The sequence below is a fragment of the Nicotiana attenuata genome, chromosome 11, assembly GCF_001879085.1.
Source record: "Nicotiana attenuata strain UT chromosome 11, NIATTr2, whole genome shotgun sequence".
Lineage (NCBI taxonomy): Eukaryota > Viridiplantae > Streptophyta > Magnoliopsida > Solanales > Solanaceae > Nicotiana > Nicotiana attenuata.
In genome coordinates, this window is record NC_031999.1 from 8,982,241 (window position 1) to 8,995,150 (window position 12,910).

Consider the following 12,910-nt stretch of genomic DNA (forward strand, 5'->3'; position numbering starts at 1 on the left):
ACACTAAGTTTAAAAGAGTTACTTATCTTGAACAAGTCGATTCCACTACCGAGCAAGTCAAGCGATGCTCCAAAAATGCTATCATGCGCGTTTCGACCTCCGAACGACTCAAAACTAACCAAAAGACAAATCAAATACATCAAACAATGCTAAAGGAACCAATCCCAATCGTAAAAGGTCTAGTCTTTAATCAAAAGCCCAAAATCGACCAAAAAGCCAACCCGGGCCCGCACCTCGGAACCTGACCTATGTTCCAGCTCGTCACTCCTTTCAACCTAAGTTTAGGTTTGTCACTTATTGAGTACATGGGGTCGGCTGTACTCATACTTGTAACGACCCGGCCGGTCGTTTTGAGAATTTATGCCCCGATCCCCTATTAACTGCTTCCCCGTGTCTATTTCTGCTACTGTGATTTTCCAGGATGGTTCATCTTGAGTTTCGAAGTGTTTTGGGACACTTAGTCCCTAAATGAGAGTTAAAGTTTTAGAATTAGGACCGTAGTCAGAGCAGTGTGAAGACGGCTCCGGAATAAAATTCCGTTGATTCCGTTAGCTCCGTTGGGTGATTTCGGGCTTAGGGGCGTGTCCGGATTGTGTTTTGGGGATCCGTAGCTTAATTAGGCTTGAAATGCCGAAAGTTGAATTTTGGAGTTTTCGGGCCGATAGTGAAATTTTGATATCAGGATCGGAATCCGATTCCAAAAGTTGGAATAGGCCCGTAGTGTTGAACTTGTGAGCAAAATTTGGGGTCAATCGGACATGGTTTGGTTGGTTTCGGCATCGGTTGTAGAATTTTAGAATTTCAAGTTCATTAAGTTTGGACTGGAGGGTGATTCGTGGTTTTAGCGTTGTTTGATGTGATTTGAGGGCTTGACTGAGTCCGTATGATGTTTTAGGATTGGTTGGTATGTTTGGTTGAGGTCCCGGGGGGCCTCGGGTGAGTTTCAGATGGTTAACGGATTGGAATTTGGAAGGCAACTTCTGAATTTGCTGAACCTGTTGTTTTCGCACCTACGGATTTTAGACCGCAGGTGCGGCGCCGCAGAAGCGACTTGGTAATCGCAGATGCGGTCTGAGGCATGAAGACTATTGGTCGCAGATGCGGCTCAAGGACTGCAGAAGTGGAACCGCATCTGCGAGGAGTGGAGCGCAGGTGCAATGTTTGGAGACTTAATGAATTTTCGCAGGTGCGGTTCCCTAGCCGCAGAAGCGGCCCCATGACCGCAGATCCGGTAATCGTTGGACAGAAATATGAAATTTCGAGGGTTTGAAATTCATAACATCAAATTCGATTTTGAGCTCAGGAGAAGGCGATTTTGTGAGGTTTTTGAAGAGGAAATCAGTGGATTTAGGCCACTCGGAGTTGGATACTCGTGGCAAGAGCGTGATATCGGATTGATTTTGAGCTGGTTCGAGATCCAGGTTCTTCTGCTCAGTCATACTATCCGTAAGGCGAGGCGATCCAGAGACTTCGAGATATATCTGCCGCGTCCACAAACCTAGAAGTCACTCTCTATTCTCTCTTCAGTTATAGACTTCTTGTATTTTCTTTCGTTTAGACTTCTGGAGTTAGAACACTATGTATTTCTTTAGCTTGTGATTCATGAGATTCCGGGTTTTGGGAGTGCTATGGTCAATTGAGAGTGTTGTTGTTGTGTATGCCGAGCGGCATTTTTAAACTCTTTTATTATATCGCCTGCAAATGGTTAGTTTCGTATCATTGTTTCATTTTTCCGCAAATTGTTAGGCTTACCTAGTCGTAGAGACTAGGTGCCGTCACGACAGTTCACGGAGGGAGAACTTGGGTCGTGACAAGTTGGTATTAGAGCTCTAGGTTCATAGGAGTCATGAATCACAAGCCGGTTTATTGTTATACCCCATTTTAACACGGGTCAAATTAGAGTATAACCTAATAGCAATTTTGAGATTTAATTAATTAAGAGAGTCGCCACCTAATTATTTTAAAGGTGAATTAGGACACCTATTTACTAAATAATGGTTAAAGTTAACTCTATTTTTACGGTCTGCTTAACCTTAAGATTATGGGTAAGGGTTCTAGTTATCTCAAAAGGAAGGGGCAAGGCACCTTTTAAGATCCATTAAAAAATGATTAACCGGCCAAACTTAGGTTAATTAAATTAGAAATAAGTATAAAAATATGAATAGCGTCTTCGACATATTCTAAGTACCTGAGAAGCTAGTCATGACTAAGTAATTAGATGAGTAGGAAAAAATTTACTAAAATTGTGTTAAGACTTGATTTATATTCAATTCGTTACATGTAAAGCTTGATAGAAACTACCAAACTTTGGTTCGCTCTTAAGAAAAAATGAGTTTTCAAAACTGAACTTGATTGGTTTTAAAAGCACTAGATGAGTTAAAAGAGAGATTGAAATATATTCGAAAGAAACGTTCAAGCATTCTCTTTAAAATCTTACACATTGTAAAAATAGAAATAAATCTTATATTAAGATGACCAAATGATGTGCGCTAGACGTTTTGTAGAGCTTATAAGATCAGTGGTTATACTAAATGGATAAAAAAAGATTTTGAACATTACTAATTTTAAAGACTTTTAAAGATGCCACATTCTATGTGATAAAATAAACTAGAGTAGAAAATTCTAAATGGTTAGATGAAAAGACTTAATTAAAATCTACGTCAAAGATGGGTCCAAACAGAGATAAAATGCAAGCAAAAGCAAATTAATAGATCCGAGAGAGAATCAAATAGACAAATGCTAAAAGGAAAGTCGCCATAAGCGACCCCAAGCGAATTCCGCTTGTTTTTCTGCTATCCAATGCACTCTAAGGATATGGAAATGCGTCTCGACTCCATGCTCGGGTATGGGAGAGTCTTGCATTAAGACTCCATATTTTGCTCCAAGTACATATGCACCAAAAGAGAACAAAACAAGAATTAGAATGAAAGAGGTCTATTTCTAGAAGTGCTACAAAGAAGGTGAAAACTAAAATTGTGACGACCCAGCCCGTCGTCTCATGCATTACAGCCCGTTTCCCCCGTTTATTTCTCTTTCATGTTTTATTACCAGCAGCGGGTGAGTTAGAGTTGAATTGAATTGGTTTGGGTAGGAAATGAGACACTTAGTCTCTTTAAGGAAGGTTTGGTTTGGAAAAGTCAACCGAACGTTGACTTATTAGTTAGAAGGCTCGGATGTGAATTCCGGTGATTCGGTTAGCTTCGGGAGGTGATATGTGACTTAGGAGTGCGATCGGAATTGAATTTGGAGGTCCGATGTAGAATTAGGCTTGAATTGGCGAAGGTTGAATTTTGGCGAATTCCGGTTGGTAGGTGGGATTTTGATCCGGGGGTCGGAATGGAATTCCGAGAGTTGCAGTAGCTTCGCTAGGTGATTTTGGATGTGCGGGTAAAATTTCAGGTCATTTGGACGTCGTTTGGTTGGGTTTTTGATCGAATGCGTAATTCGGAAGTTTTTAAGAAACTTAGGCTTGAATTCGATGTGATTTGATGGTTTTAGCGTTGTTTGATGTGTTTTAAGGATGAGAACAAGTTTGCATGAAGTTTTAGGATGTATTGGTATTTTTGGTTGAGGTCCCGGGGGCCTCGGGGTGAATTCGGGTGGTTGAACGAGAGGTTTTGAGGTGTGTTGCAGGTCTGTTGCTGCTGTCATCTGGTATTTCCTCTTCTGCGGAAATGGACCGCAGAAGCGGTTCCGCAGAAGCGGGTGAGCGATCGCAGAAGCGGTCCTTGAGGGCTTGGCAATTTCCGCAGAAGCGGACGTGGATCCGCAAATACGGCGACCGCAGAAGCGGTTCAAGACCGCATAAGCGGTCCGGAGAAATTTAAGTGAGATCACAGAAGCGATCGTTTGGTCGCATATGCGGTGACCGCAGGTGCGGCATGATAACCGCAGAAGCAGAAAACGGTCTGGGTTTAAGTGAACAGTGTTTTCACGATTTTGAAAGAGAAGAAAAATATTTTGGACTTCGGCTTAGGCAGTTTATTGGGCGATTTTGAAGAGAATTCGAAGGGACTTCATCAGGTATGAACTATTGGACTCGGATTATGTTTATATAGTGAAAAATCATGGATTGAACACTGAAATTTAAGGGATTAAATGCCAAAAATGGAGGTTAGGGCTTGAAACTTAAGAGAGCTTAAATTGATGATTTGAGGGGCCAAATGGACTCCGATTTTGGTGAATTTTATATGTATGGACTCGTGGCGAGACGAGGAATCCGGTGATGTGAATCTCGTAATTTTTTGAGAAGTGGGCCCGGGGCTCAGGTTTTGCCAACTTCGTGAATTTTGGTATTTTTCGAGTGTTTTCGATTGGGTTATGTTTCTTTAGCCTATTGTAATGTATTCGTTGTGGTTTTAATCAGATTCGGCGTGCGAAGAGGTTGATTCGAAAGGCAAAGGCATAGCGAGCTAGACTTGTGGCCGGCTTGAGGTGAGTAATAGATGTAGATGATGACCTGAGGGTTTGAAACCCCGGTATATCACATTGTGACGCTATATTGAGGCGAGACACGTACTCTATGACGAGTGCGGGGTCGATTGTGACTGGGGATTGTGACCTAGTCCGTTCTGATTGATGTTCGTACTGTGTTCTTGACTAGAAATTGTTTGGTAATCATCCTACTTGGATTTTTATGAATTTGTTTGGGGATTTGTGTCTATCATATGCATCCTTCAGGGATCCTTATCACTGTTTCCATGATGCTTAGCATGTTTCATGATATCAGTCCTGAGCTAGACACTGCCTCGAAATGATTAGTAAACAAATAAAGGTTTATACACTTAGCTCTATAATTCCTAATAATTGAAACTAAAAATAAACAATTTGACTGTGCCCGAGTGGCTTGCATGCATATATATATCTGGACTGAGTGTGGATTGGGCTGCACGCCGCAGCGAATGTTACGATGATGTTGCGCTTGGGCTGTAGGAGCCCCTCCGAAGTCTGAACCCCCACAGTGAGCGCGGGTACCCAAATGGATCGGGCTGCGCGCCGCAGCGGTCATGTGAATTGCATTGCATTCATGCATTTATACCTGTTTGTCTTACTTGTCCTGGTATTGTTGTTGTTCCACCGTTTTATGTGCTGAATCGCTGATTATAGCTTTATATTGTGATATTTCGGAATTTCTTACTTTAAGCCATTATATATGTTTATTACTCACTGAGTTGGAAGTACTCACTTTACTCCCTGCACCATGTGTGCAGATTCAGGTGCTCCGGAGACTTAGTGGAGCTGTTTGCTGTTTTCGTGAAGTTTATTTTCAGGAGTTGTTGAGGTAGTTGCCTGACGTCCGCAGGACCCGACTCCTCCCCTTTATTTCATTTATCTTTCCATATCCTAGACTTCTTTATTATTATGGATATATTGCTCTGTTACATCTAGAGGCTCTAGACTCGTGACTCCAGATCTATTGGGGAATGTTTGGATATTCATTATTATTTTCCGTACTATTTTATAGATATTCGGATTGGAACCTTGATATTTGCTATTTTAATCGTATTATTTGTTAACGGATTGCGTAATTGGGTTGAGAGTAATTAATTGGTCGGGCTTGCCTAGCATTAATGTTGGGCGCCATCACGACCGGGATTGGGGTCGTGACAAAAATATAATAGCAGAAATAAAGCAAGCATCAATCATATTGGTGTTAAACTATTTAAATGATCTATAATCTTAACATCTCATTTCTTCTTACTTAAAGACACTTCTCACGATAAAACAATCCACAAAAGTATTCAATACTTTAAGCCTATGACTATAATTACTATGTTTCAGCAAATCATGGAACAAACACTAGTAATTTTAAGACTTATAAATATGTGTTTTATGCCCGTTTTGAGGTTATTTTCATATTTTAGAAAATAAATGCCAACACCGAAAGAGGATATGTAAGAAATATTTCAAAACAGCACATGCTTCTAGCTAAGGTCTATTTCACTATGAGCACTGTCAAATGCTATGTCATGAAGAGAAAATACATAATATGAATCCATATTCTTAACAGTTAAATAAGTTTCTTCCTTAAGATGAACTTATAACATGGAAGGAAATATAAGGATTACGGCTACATAAAATGGAACCATTTCGACAAGTTGCAATGAAATTTATAGAACAATTTTCTAACAAAGAACATGAGTCATGGTCGCTACCCTCGGCACACTCAAACATAGGAGCACATATTCACGTCATGGGTTTAACAGGAATGTAAGACATTTAGCATTAATAAGGAAATTCCAAAAAAAGATAAATTAACTTTACTCTACTTATCTACTAGTTCATCGAAATACAGACTTTTTATATCATAATCTTAACTAATAGAATTCAAATATTTAGGTGAACGTAGATCCGAGGCTGTTCTTCCTAAAAGGGAGCCAATAAATTTTACAGTCATGCTGTTTTCTTTAAGTCACTAGTGCAGACTGATAAGTAATCCATTCAGTCTATCCCATTATTTGAAAATGACATATTCAACCAATTATCACAGTAAATTTAACTTACAGATGTCTAATCATGGGATCTGCTATGTTGAGTTGAAATTATATTGTGTGCTCTTAAGTCTAAGAGTGCATTATCTAAAAACGATAGCTCAAAAACATATTCATACTTTAATCTTACTTAGATATTTCAGCAACTTTTAGCCATATCGCTAAGATAAAAAACTTAAAGAAAAATTCAGATCCAATAGCTACACCTATTTAATCATACAAACAATAGACAGGAAGCACAAGCAAAATTCTATGGGCATCATTCTGTTATATAAACAACAACAAAGCCACGATTTTTTATAGTCAAATAAAAGAGAAAACACACATGATTTATACCAGAACAAAATGACACACTTTACATCTAAAACAAAATAATGAAAGATAAAATATTAGAAGGAAACTGACCTTTTTTAGGGCAGTGAAACTAGGGCATCTTCAAGGGACTATCTCAGGCCTTGAATTCACTTAGAGTTAAAGGGGATAGAGGCGGCTCTAAGTTTGATTTCGAAAGGTGAAGGCAGCGGCCGAACCATGGACTAAATACTCTCCAATACCGCTATTTATAAGCGGAACCTAGGGTTCTTATGATTTTGGACGGGATTTTAAGAGTAGAGTTTGAATCCTAAGTCAAAATGGCCGTTCGGATTCGAACGTTGAGGCCATAGCAGAAACAGACAGAGAGGATCTGCTCTTGATTTGGTCAAAGATCAAAAATATTCCCACCTTCTTGAAAGCATTTCCGGAAATGGTAAGACCTTAACCTGTTGTTATGAGGTTTCTGGCATTTTGGAGCAAAAAAGAGGAAACAAAAATGTAGCCTCGTGAACTTGGGCAGAGAACAAAAGAAAGGGCATGGGGCATGTAGGTCAAAATGGTCAGAGTGATTGAATTAATGTAATAAATTCAATGCAATTAAATGTATGAGTTTTGGAATCCAAAAGGAGGGATATTTCATGTAGTTTAGCTTTTTTCTTTAGAAGAATTTAGAATCAGACATGCTAATGTGTTGGATTGATTTAAGGGGTTACTTGGGCTGCCTTGGAGGATTTATTGGTGGGCTACTTAGTTGGTATAACATATTATTTGGGTTATGAGAAAATGAACTCACAGGAATCTGGTTGGCTTTTTTTATTAGAACGATTTTGACATAGTTTTGGGTTGGTTTTTGAACTTTAACTCTTACTTCTTTGTATTTCTTTGTGCTTCCAACTTAAATTAAATTACATGTATGACAATAAGAATGGTTTGCTAGCTTTTAAATAAAGGAGGCGTAAATTTATAAAAATAGAGATGTTGCTAAAGTTTAAAATCTTAATATATATTCTATAAAATAGAATGCATTAAAAGTCAATACTTTATGACAGAAAAAATATTACTTACTTGATAACTTTAAAGATTTTGCCATGATGATTAATAATAATAATGATAATAACAAAAACAACAACAACAACAATAATAATAATAATATTAAAGATAGTAATATTACTACTATAATAATATCAATAACAACAACAACAACAACAACAACTATAATAATAATAGTAAAAAAAATAATACTAATGATGATGATAATAATAATTAAAATATTGGAAGTTTAAAGAAATAATTTGGAAGAAAGGTGGGACAAAATTGGGTGTCAACATTTATTAGAGTCTCGCGGATCGTTACGAAGACATCTGTACTTATCTTCGAGAGGCTATGTAACTGTTAGGAAAATTTCACTTCATTTGATTCCTTACCGTACGAGATTATTGATTTCTAAATTCTAAACCTCTGTCTTCTATTCTCTCACAGATGGTGAGGACACGTGCTACCGGAGATGACCAGGCACCCGCGCCCCCTGCTAGAGCCGCCAGAGGCCGGGGCCGGGGTAGAGGGTGAGGAGAGAGAGGCCAAGAGGCCTCGAGAGTCGGGCCATTGCTCTGGTGCCCGTGCCCCAACTGTAGTTCGTCATAGTAGGGGTTATATGAGTCACCCCGTTCATTCAGCTCTTCCAGCAGCCAGCGGTATTCCAGCTCCTCTTAGACCTCAGGAGCCTTATTATGCACCTCCAGTATCTAGTGCGCCTCCTGTATGGGGTGTTTTCAGTGGTCAGTCCAGCAGACTTGGCACGAGCAAATCATAACCGCCACGCTTGTTTTGAGTGTGGCGACACACGCCATATGGTGAGGGATTTCCCTAGACTTAGGAGGGGTGCACCTCTACAGACTTCTCAGCCACAGCGTGCTCCGCAGAGTTCCCAGGCTATGATCACAGCACCAGTTGCTACCCCACCTGCTCATCCAGCTAGAGGTGGAGGTCGGGGATGTAGAGGTCGCCCTAGAGGGGGAAGCCAGGCCATATACTATGCCCTTCCTGCCCGTACTGAGGCTTTCGCCTCCGATTCTGTCATCACAGGTATTGTTCCGGTCTGTCATAGAGATGCAACGGTTCTATTCGATCCAGGCTCCACTTATTCTTATGTGTCCTCTTATTTTGCCCCACATTTGGGCGTATCTCGGGATTCTTTGAGTTCCCATGTTTATGTTTCTACTCCTGTGGGAGATTTTCTTTTTTGTGGACCGCGTTTATCGGTCGTGTTTGATTGTTCTTAGTGGGTTTGAGACTAGAGCCGATTTATTATTGCTCAGCATGGTAGCTTTGATGTTATCTTGGGCATGGACTGGTTGTCGCCCCATTATGCTATTCTTAATTGTCACGCCAAGACCGTGACGCTAGCTATGCCAGGTGTACCACGATTAGAGTGGAGGGGTACTTTGGATTACACTCCTAGTAAAGTTATTTCATTTCTTAAGGCTCAACGAATGGTTGAGAAGGGGTGTGATGGGTATCTAGCTTATGTGAGAGATGTCAGTATTGATACCTGTCACGACCCAAAATCCATTAAGGGTCGTGATGGCGCCGGACACTGCTGTCAGGCAAGCCAACCAAATTACTGAATCAAATTCTCGATTTATTACTTTTGAAAAGTCTAAGATTTTCCTTCAAATTTAGCAATTTAAAAGATAATTGTCTCAAATCAAATTTAAATAAATAGCAGTTGAATACAAAATACTTCAAACCACCCCCAAAACCCGATGTCACAAGTGCATGAGCATCTACAGATAAGGAAATAAAATACAACATCCGTCCGAAATACAGTGGACAAGAAACAAATACAGTGCACTGGAAGGGACTATACTAGCTGCGGGTCGCCTCGAAGAATGCAACTCACCTAGACCCAGAATCATCCGCGCTGCTACGCCCAGTAGGCCACAAGGGTTACATATACTTGTGCAACAAAAATATACAAAAGTGTAGTATGAGTACGAAAACAACGTGTACTCAATGAGTATCCCGCCTAATCTCGAAGAAATAGAGACGAGATGGTCGACTTCGACACTTACTAATGGTCCAATAGTGAGGTCAGTAATACATTAAAATTATGGATTTCTATAAACATGATTTTAGTCCAAATAGAAGGAAAACAAGAAAACAATAAATTCTTTTATAGGAAATTTTCCAAAATTCCTTTTCGTAATTATCCAATTATTTCAAAGCCATAAAGAGGCTACAACAACTTAAATAAGTTTCAAGACAAGCAATACAAGCATGCGCACATCATGCCGAGGCGACGGCTCGATCCAACAGAAATGTAAACTGTGCACTTGCCGAGGGTCGATGGCGCGCCTATAGATGCATCTATTTAATCTGCCGAGGCGTTCGGCCCGTTCCAAAATAAACACGTAGAGACATTCAATCAAGAAGCCAACATGGGGCGATTATTCAAAGAAAAGCTAATTCTCATTCAACAAATTTAGAAAATAAGGTTTAGATCTTGTCAGAAATTCATTTACTATTTTGATGTGGTTTTAGCAATTCAACTATCCATAAGAATACAAATATTCAAAGTGTAGCATGCTTTTGGGTCCTAGACTACCCGGACAATAGCATAATAGTAGCTACGTACGAACTCTCGTCACCTCGTGCGTACGTAGCCCCCACAATTAGGAGCACATAATCAATTATTTCACCTATGGGGACAGTTCCCTCTTACAAGGTTAGAAAGGAGACTCACCTCGCTCCGAAGATCCATAACCGGCATTCCACGCCCTTCCGAAGACTCTAATTGATGCACCACGCTCCAAAACTAGCCAACGGTTACGCAAATCCATTAATATATGCTCAAATATTCATTACAATCTAATTTATAGCAACTCCTAACTCCGATCAAAAAGTTGACCAAAACGCCCTCGGGCCCACGTGCCCGGAATCCGAAATTTTTCGAAGATAAAGCTTACCCATTACCTTAGGAACTCAAATATATAATTTTTACTAAATTTCATACTCAATATCGTGGCTAAATTCCAAGTTTACTAATTTTCTAGGTTTTCCACCAAAACCTCAAATTTATACTAATTTAAATGCTCAAATTCATACATAGTTGATGTATTTAACTCAAAACAGGTGGGGATAACTTACCTTAACGTTGATGACGAAAATCCCCTCTTGAAGCTCCCCAAAATCGCCCATGCCAAGTGAAAAATGAGAGAAGAATGGCCAAAATTCGATTTTTAAAACCCCTCTGCCTCCAGCTATTTTCGCTTCTGCGGCACACCATCCGCAGATGCGGTCCCGCTTCTACGGAACATTGACCGCATCTGCGGTCTTCTCCAGCTGCCCCTCTTCCGCTTCTGCGACTATCCTTCCGCAAATGCGGTCCCGCTTCTGCGGAATCTTGACCGCATCTGCGGTCCTCGAGCCTTGACCAACCATCTGCTTCTGCGGCTTCCTTTCCGCTTCTGCGGGCCGCTTCTGCGACTAACCCACCGCAGAAGCGAAAATACCAGCAACCAGATCCTTCAGCTGTCCAAAATTCCAAATTTCGATCCGTTAATCACCCGGAATCCACCCGAGGCCCCTGGGACCCCAACCAAACATACCAACCAATCCTAAAACACATTACGGACTTGCTCGAGGCCTCAAATCGCATCAAACAATGCTAAAATCATGAATCAACCCCCCAATCCAAGCTTTATGAACTTTAGAACTTCAAACTTCTACTTTCGATGCTTAAACCTATCAAATCACGTCCGATTGACCTCAATTTTTGCGCACAAGTCATATTCGACATTACGGACCTACTGCAACTTCCAGAATCGGATTCTGACCCCGATATCAAAAAGTCCACTTCCGGTCAAACTTCTCAAAAACCTTCAAATTTCTATCTTTAGCCAAGTGGCTCCAAAATGACCTATGGACCTTCGAATTCACTTCCGATCGCGCTCCCAACTCCAGAATCACCATACGGAGCTATTCACAGACTCGAAATTCCAAACGGACATCGATACACTGAAATGCACTTCAAGCCAAACTTATGAGATTCTTCAAAGATGCTAACTTCCACAATAGGCGTCAAACGCTCCCAGGTTATCCAAAACCCCAACCGGGCATACGCCCAAGTCTGAAATCATCATACAAACCTGTTGGAACCTTCAGATCTCGATTCCGAGGTCGTTTACTCAAAAATCACATCCTAGTTCATTCTTCCAACTTTAAGCTTCCGAAATGAGAATTCTCTTTCCAAATCAACTCTGGACTTCCCGAAATTCAATTCTGACCACACGTACAAGTCATAATGCCCGAAATGGAGCTGCTCATGGCCTCAGGCTACTGAGCGGAGCGCTAAAACTCAAAACAACCGGTCGGGTCGTTACAATACCCCTACAGTTGATTCAGTCCCAGTAGTGCGGTATTTCTCTGGTGTGTTTCTAGCTGACCTTCCGGGCGTGCCGCTCGACAGAGATATTGATTTTGTCATTGATTTGTTGCTGGGCACTCAGCCCATTTCTATTCCTCCTTACCGTGTGGCTCCTCCTGAGTTGAAGGAGTTGAAGGAACAGTTACAGGAATTGCTTGATAAGGGCTTTATTCGGCCCAGTGTGTCACCTTGGGGTGCTCCTGTCTTGTTCGTGAAGAAAAAGGATGGTTCTATGCGTATGTGCATTGATTATCGCCAGTTGAACAAAGTTACAATGAAGAATCGGTATCCTTTGCCTCGTATTGATAACCTGTTTGATCAGTTACAGGGTGCTCGAGTGTTTTCTAAGATTGACTTGCATTCAGGTTATCATCAGTTGAAGATTCGGGAACCAGATATCCCGAAGACTACCTTCAAGACTCGGTATGGTCATTACGAGTTCCTTGTTATGTCATTTGGGATGACCAATGCCCCAGCAGCATTTATGCATTTGATGCATAGTGTATTCCGGCCATATCTTGACTCATTCGTCATTGTCTTTATTGATGACATTCTGGTATACTCCCAGAGTCTGGAAGAGCATGAGCAGCACCTGAGGACAGTGCTTCAGACCTTGAGAGAAAAGAAATTATATGCGAAGTTCTCGAAATGTGAGTTCTGGTTGGATTCTGTGGTATTC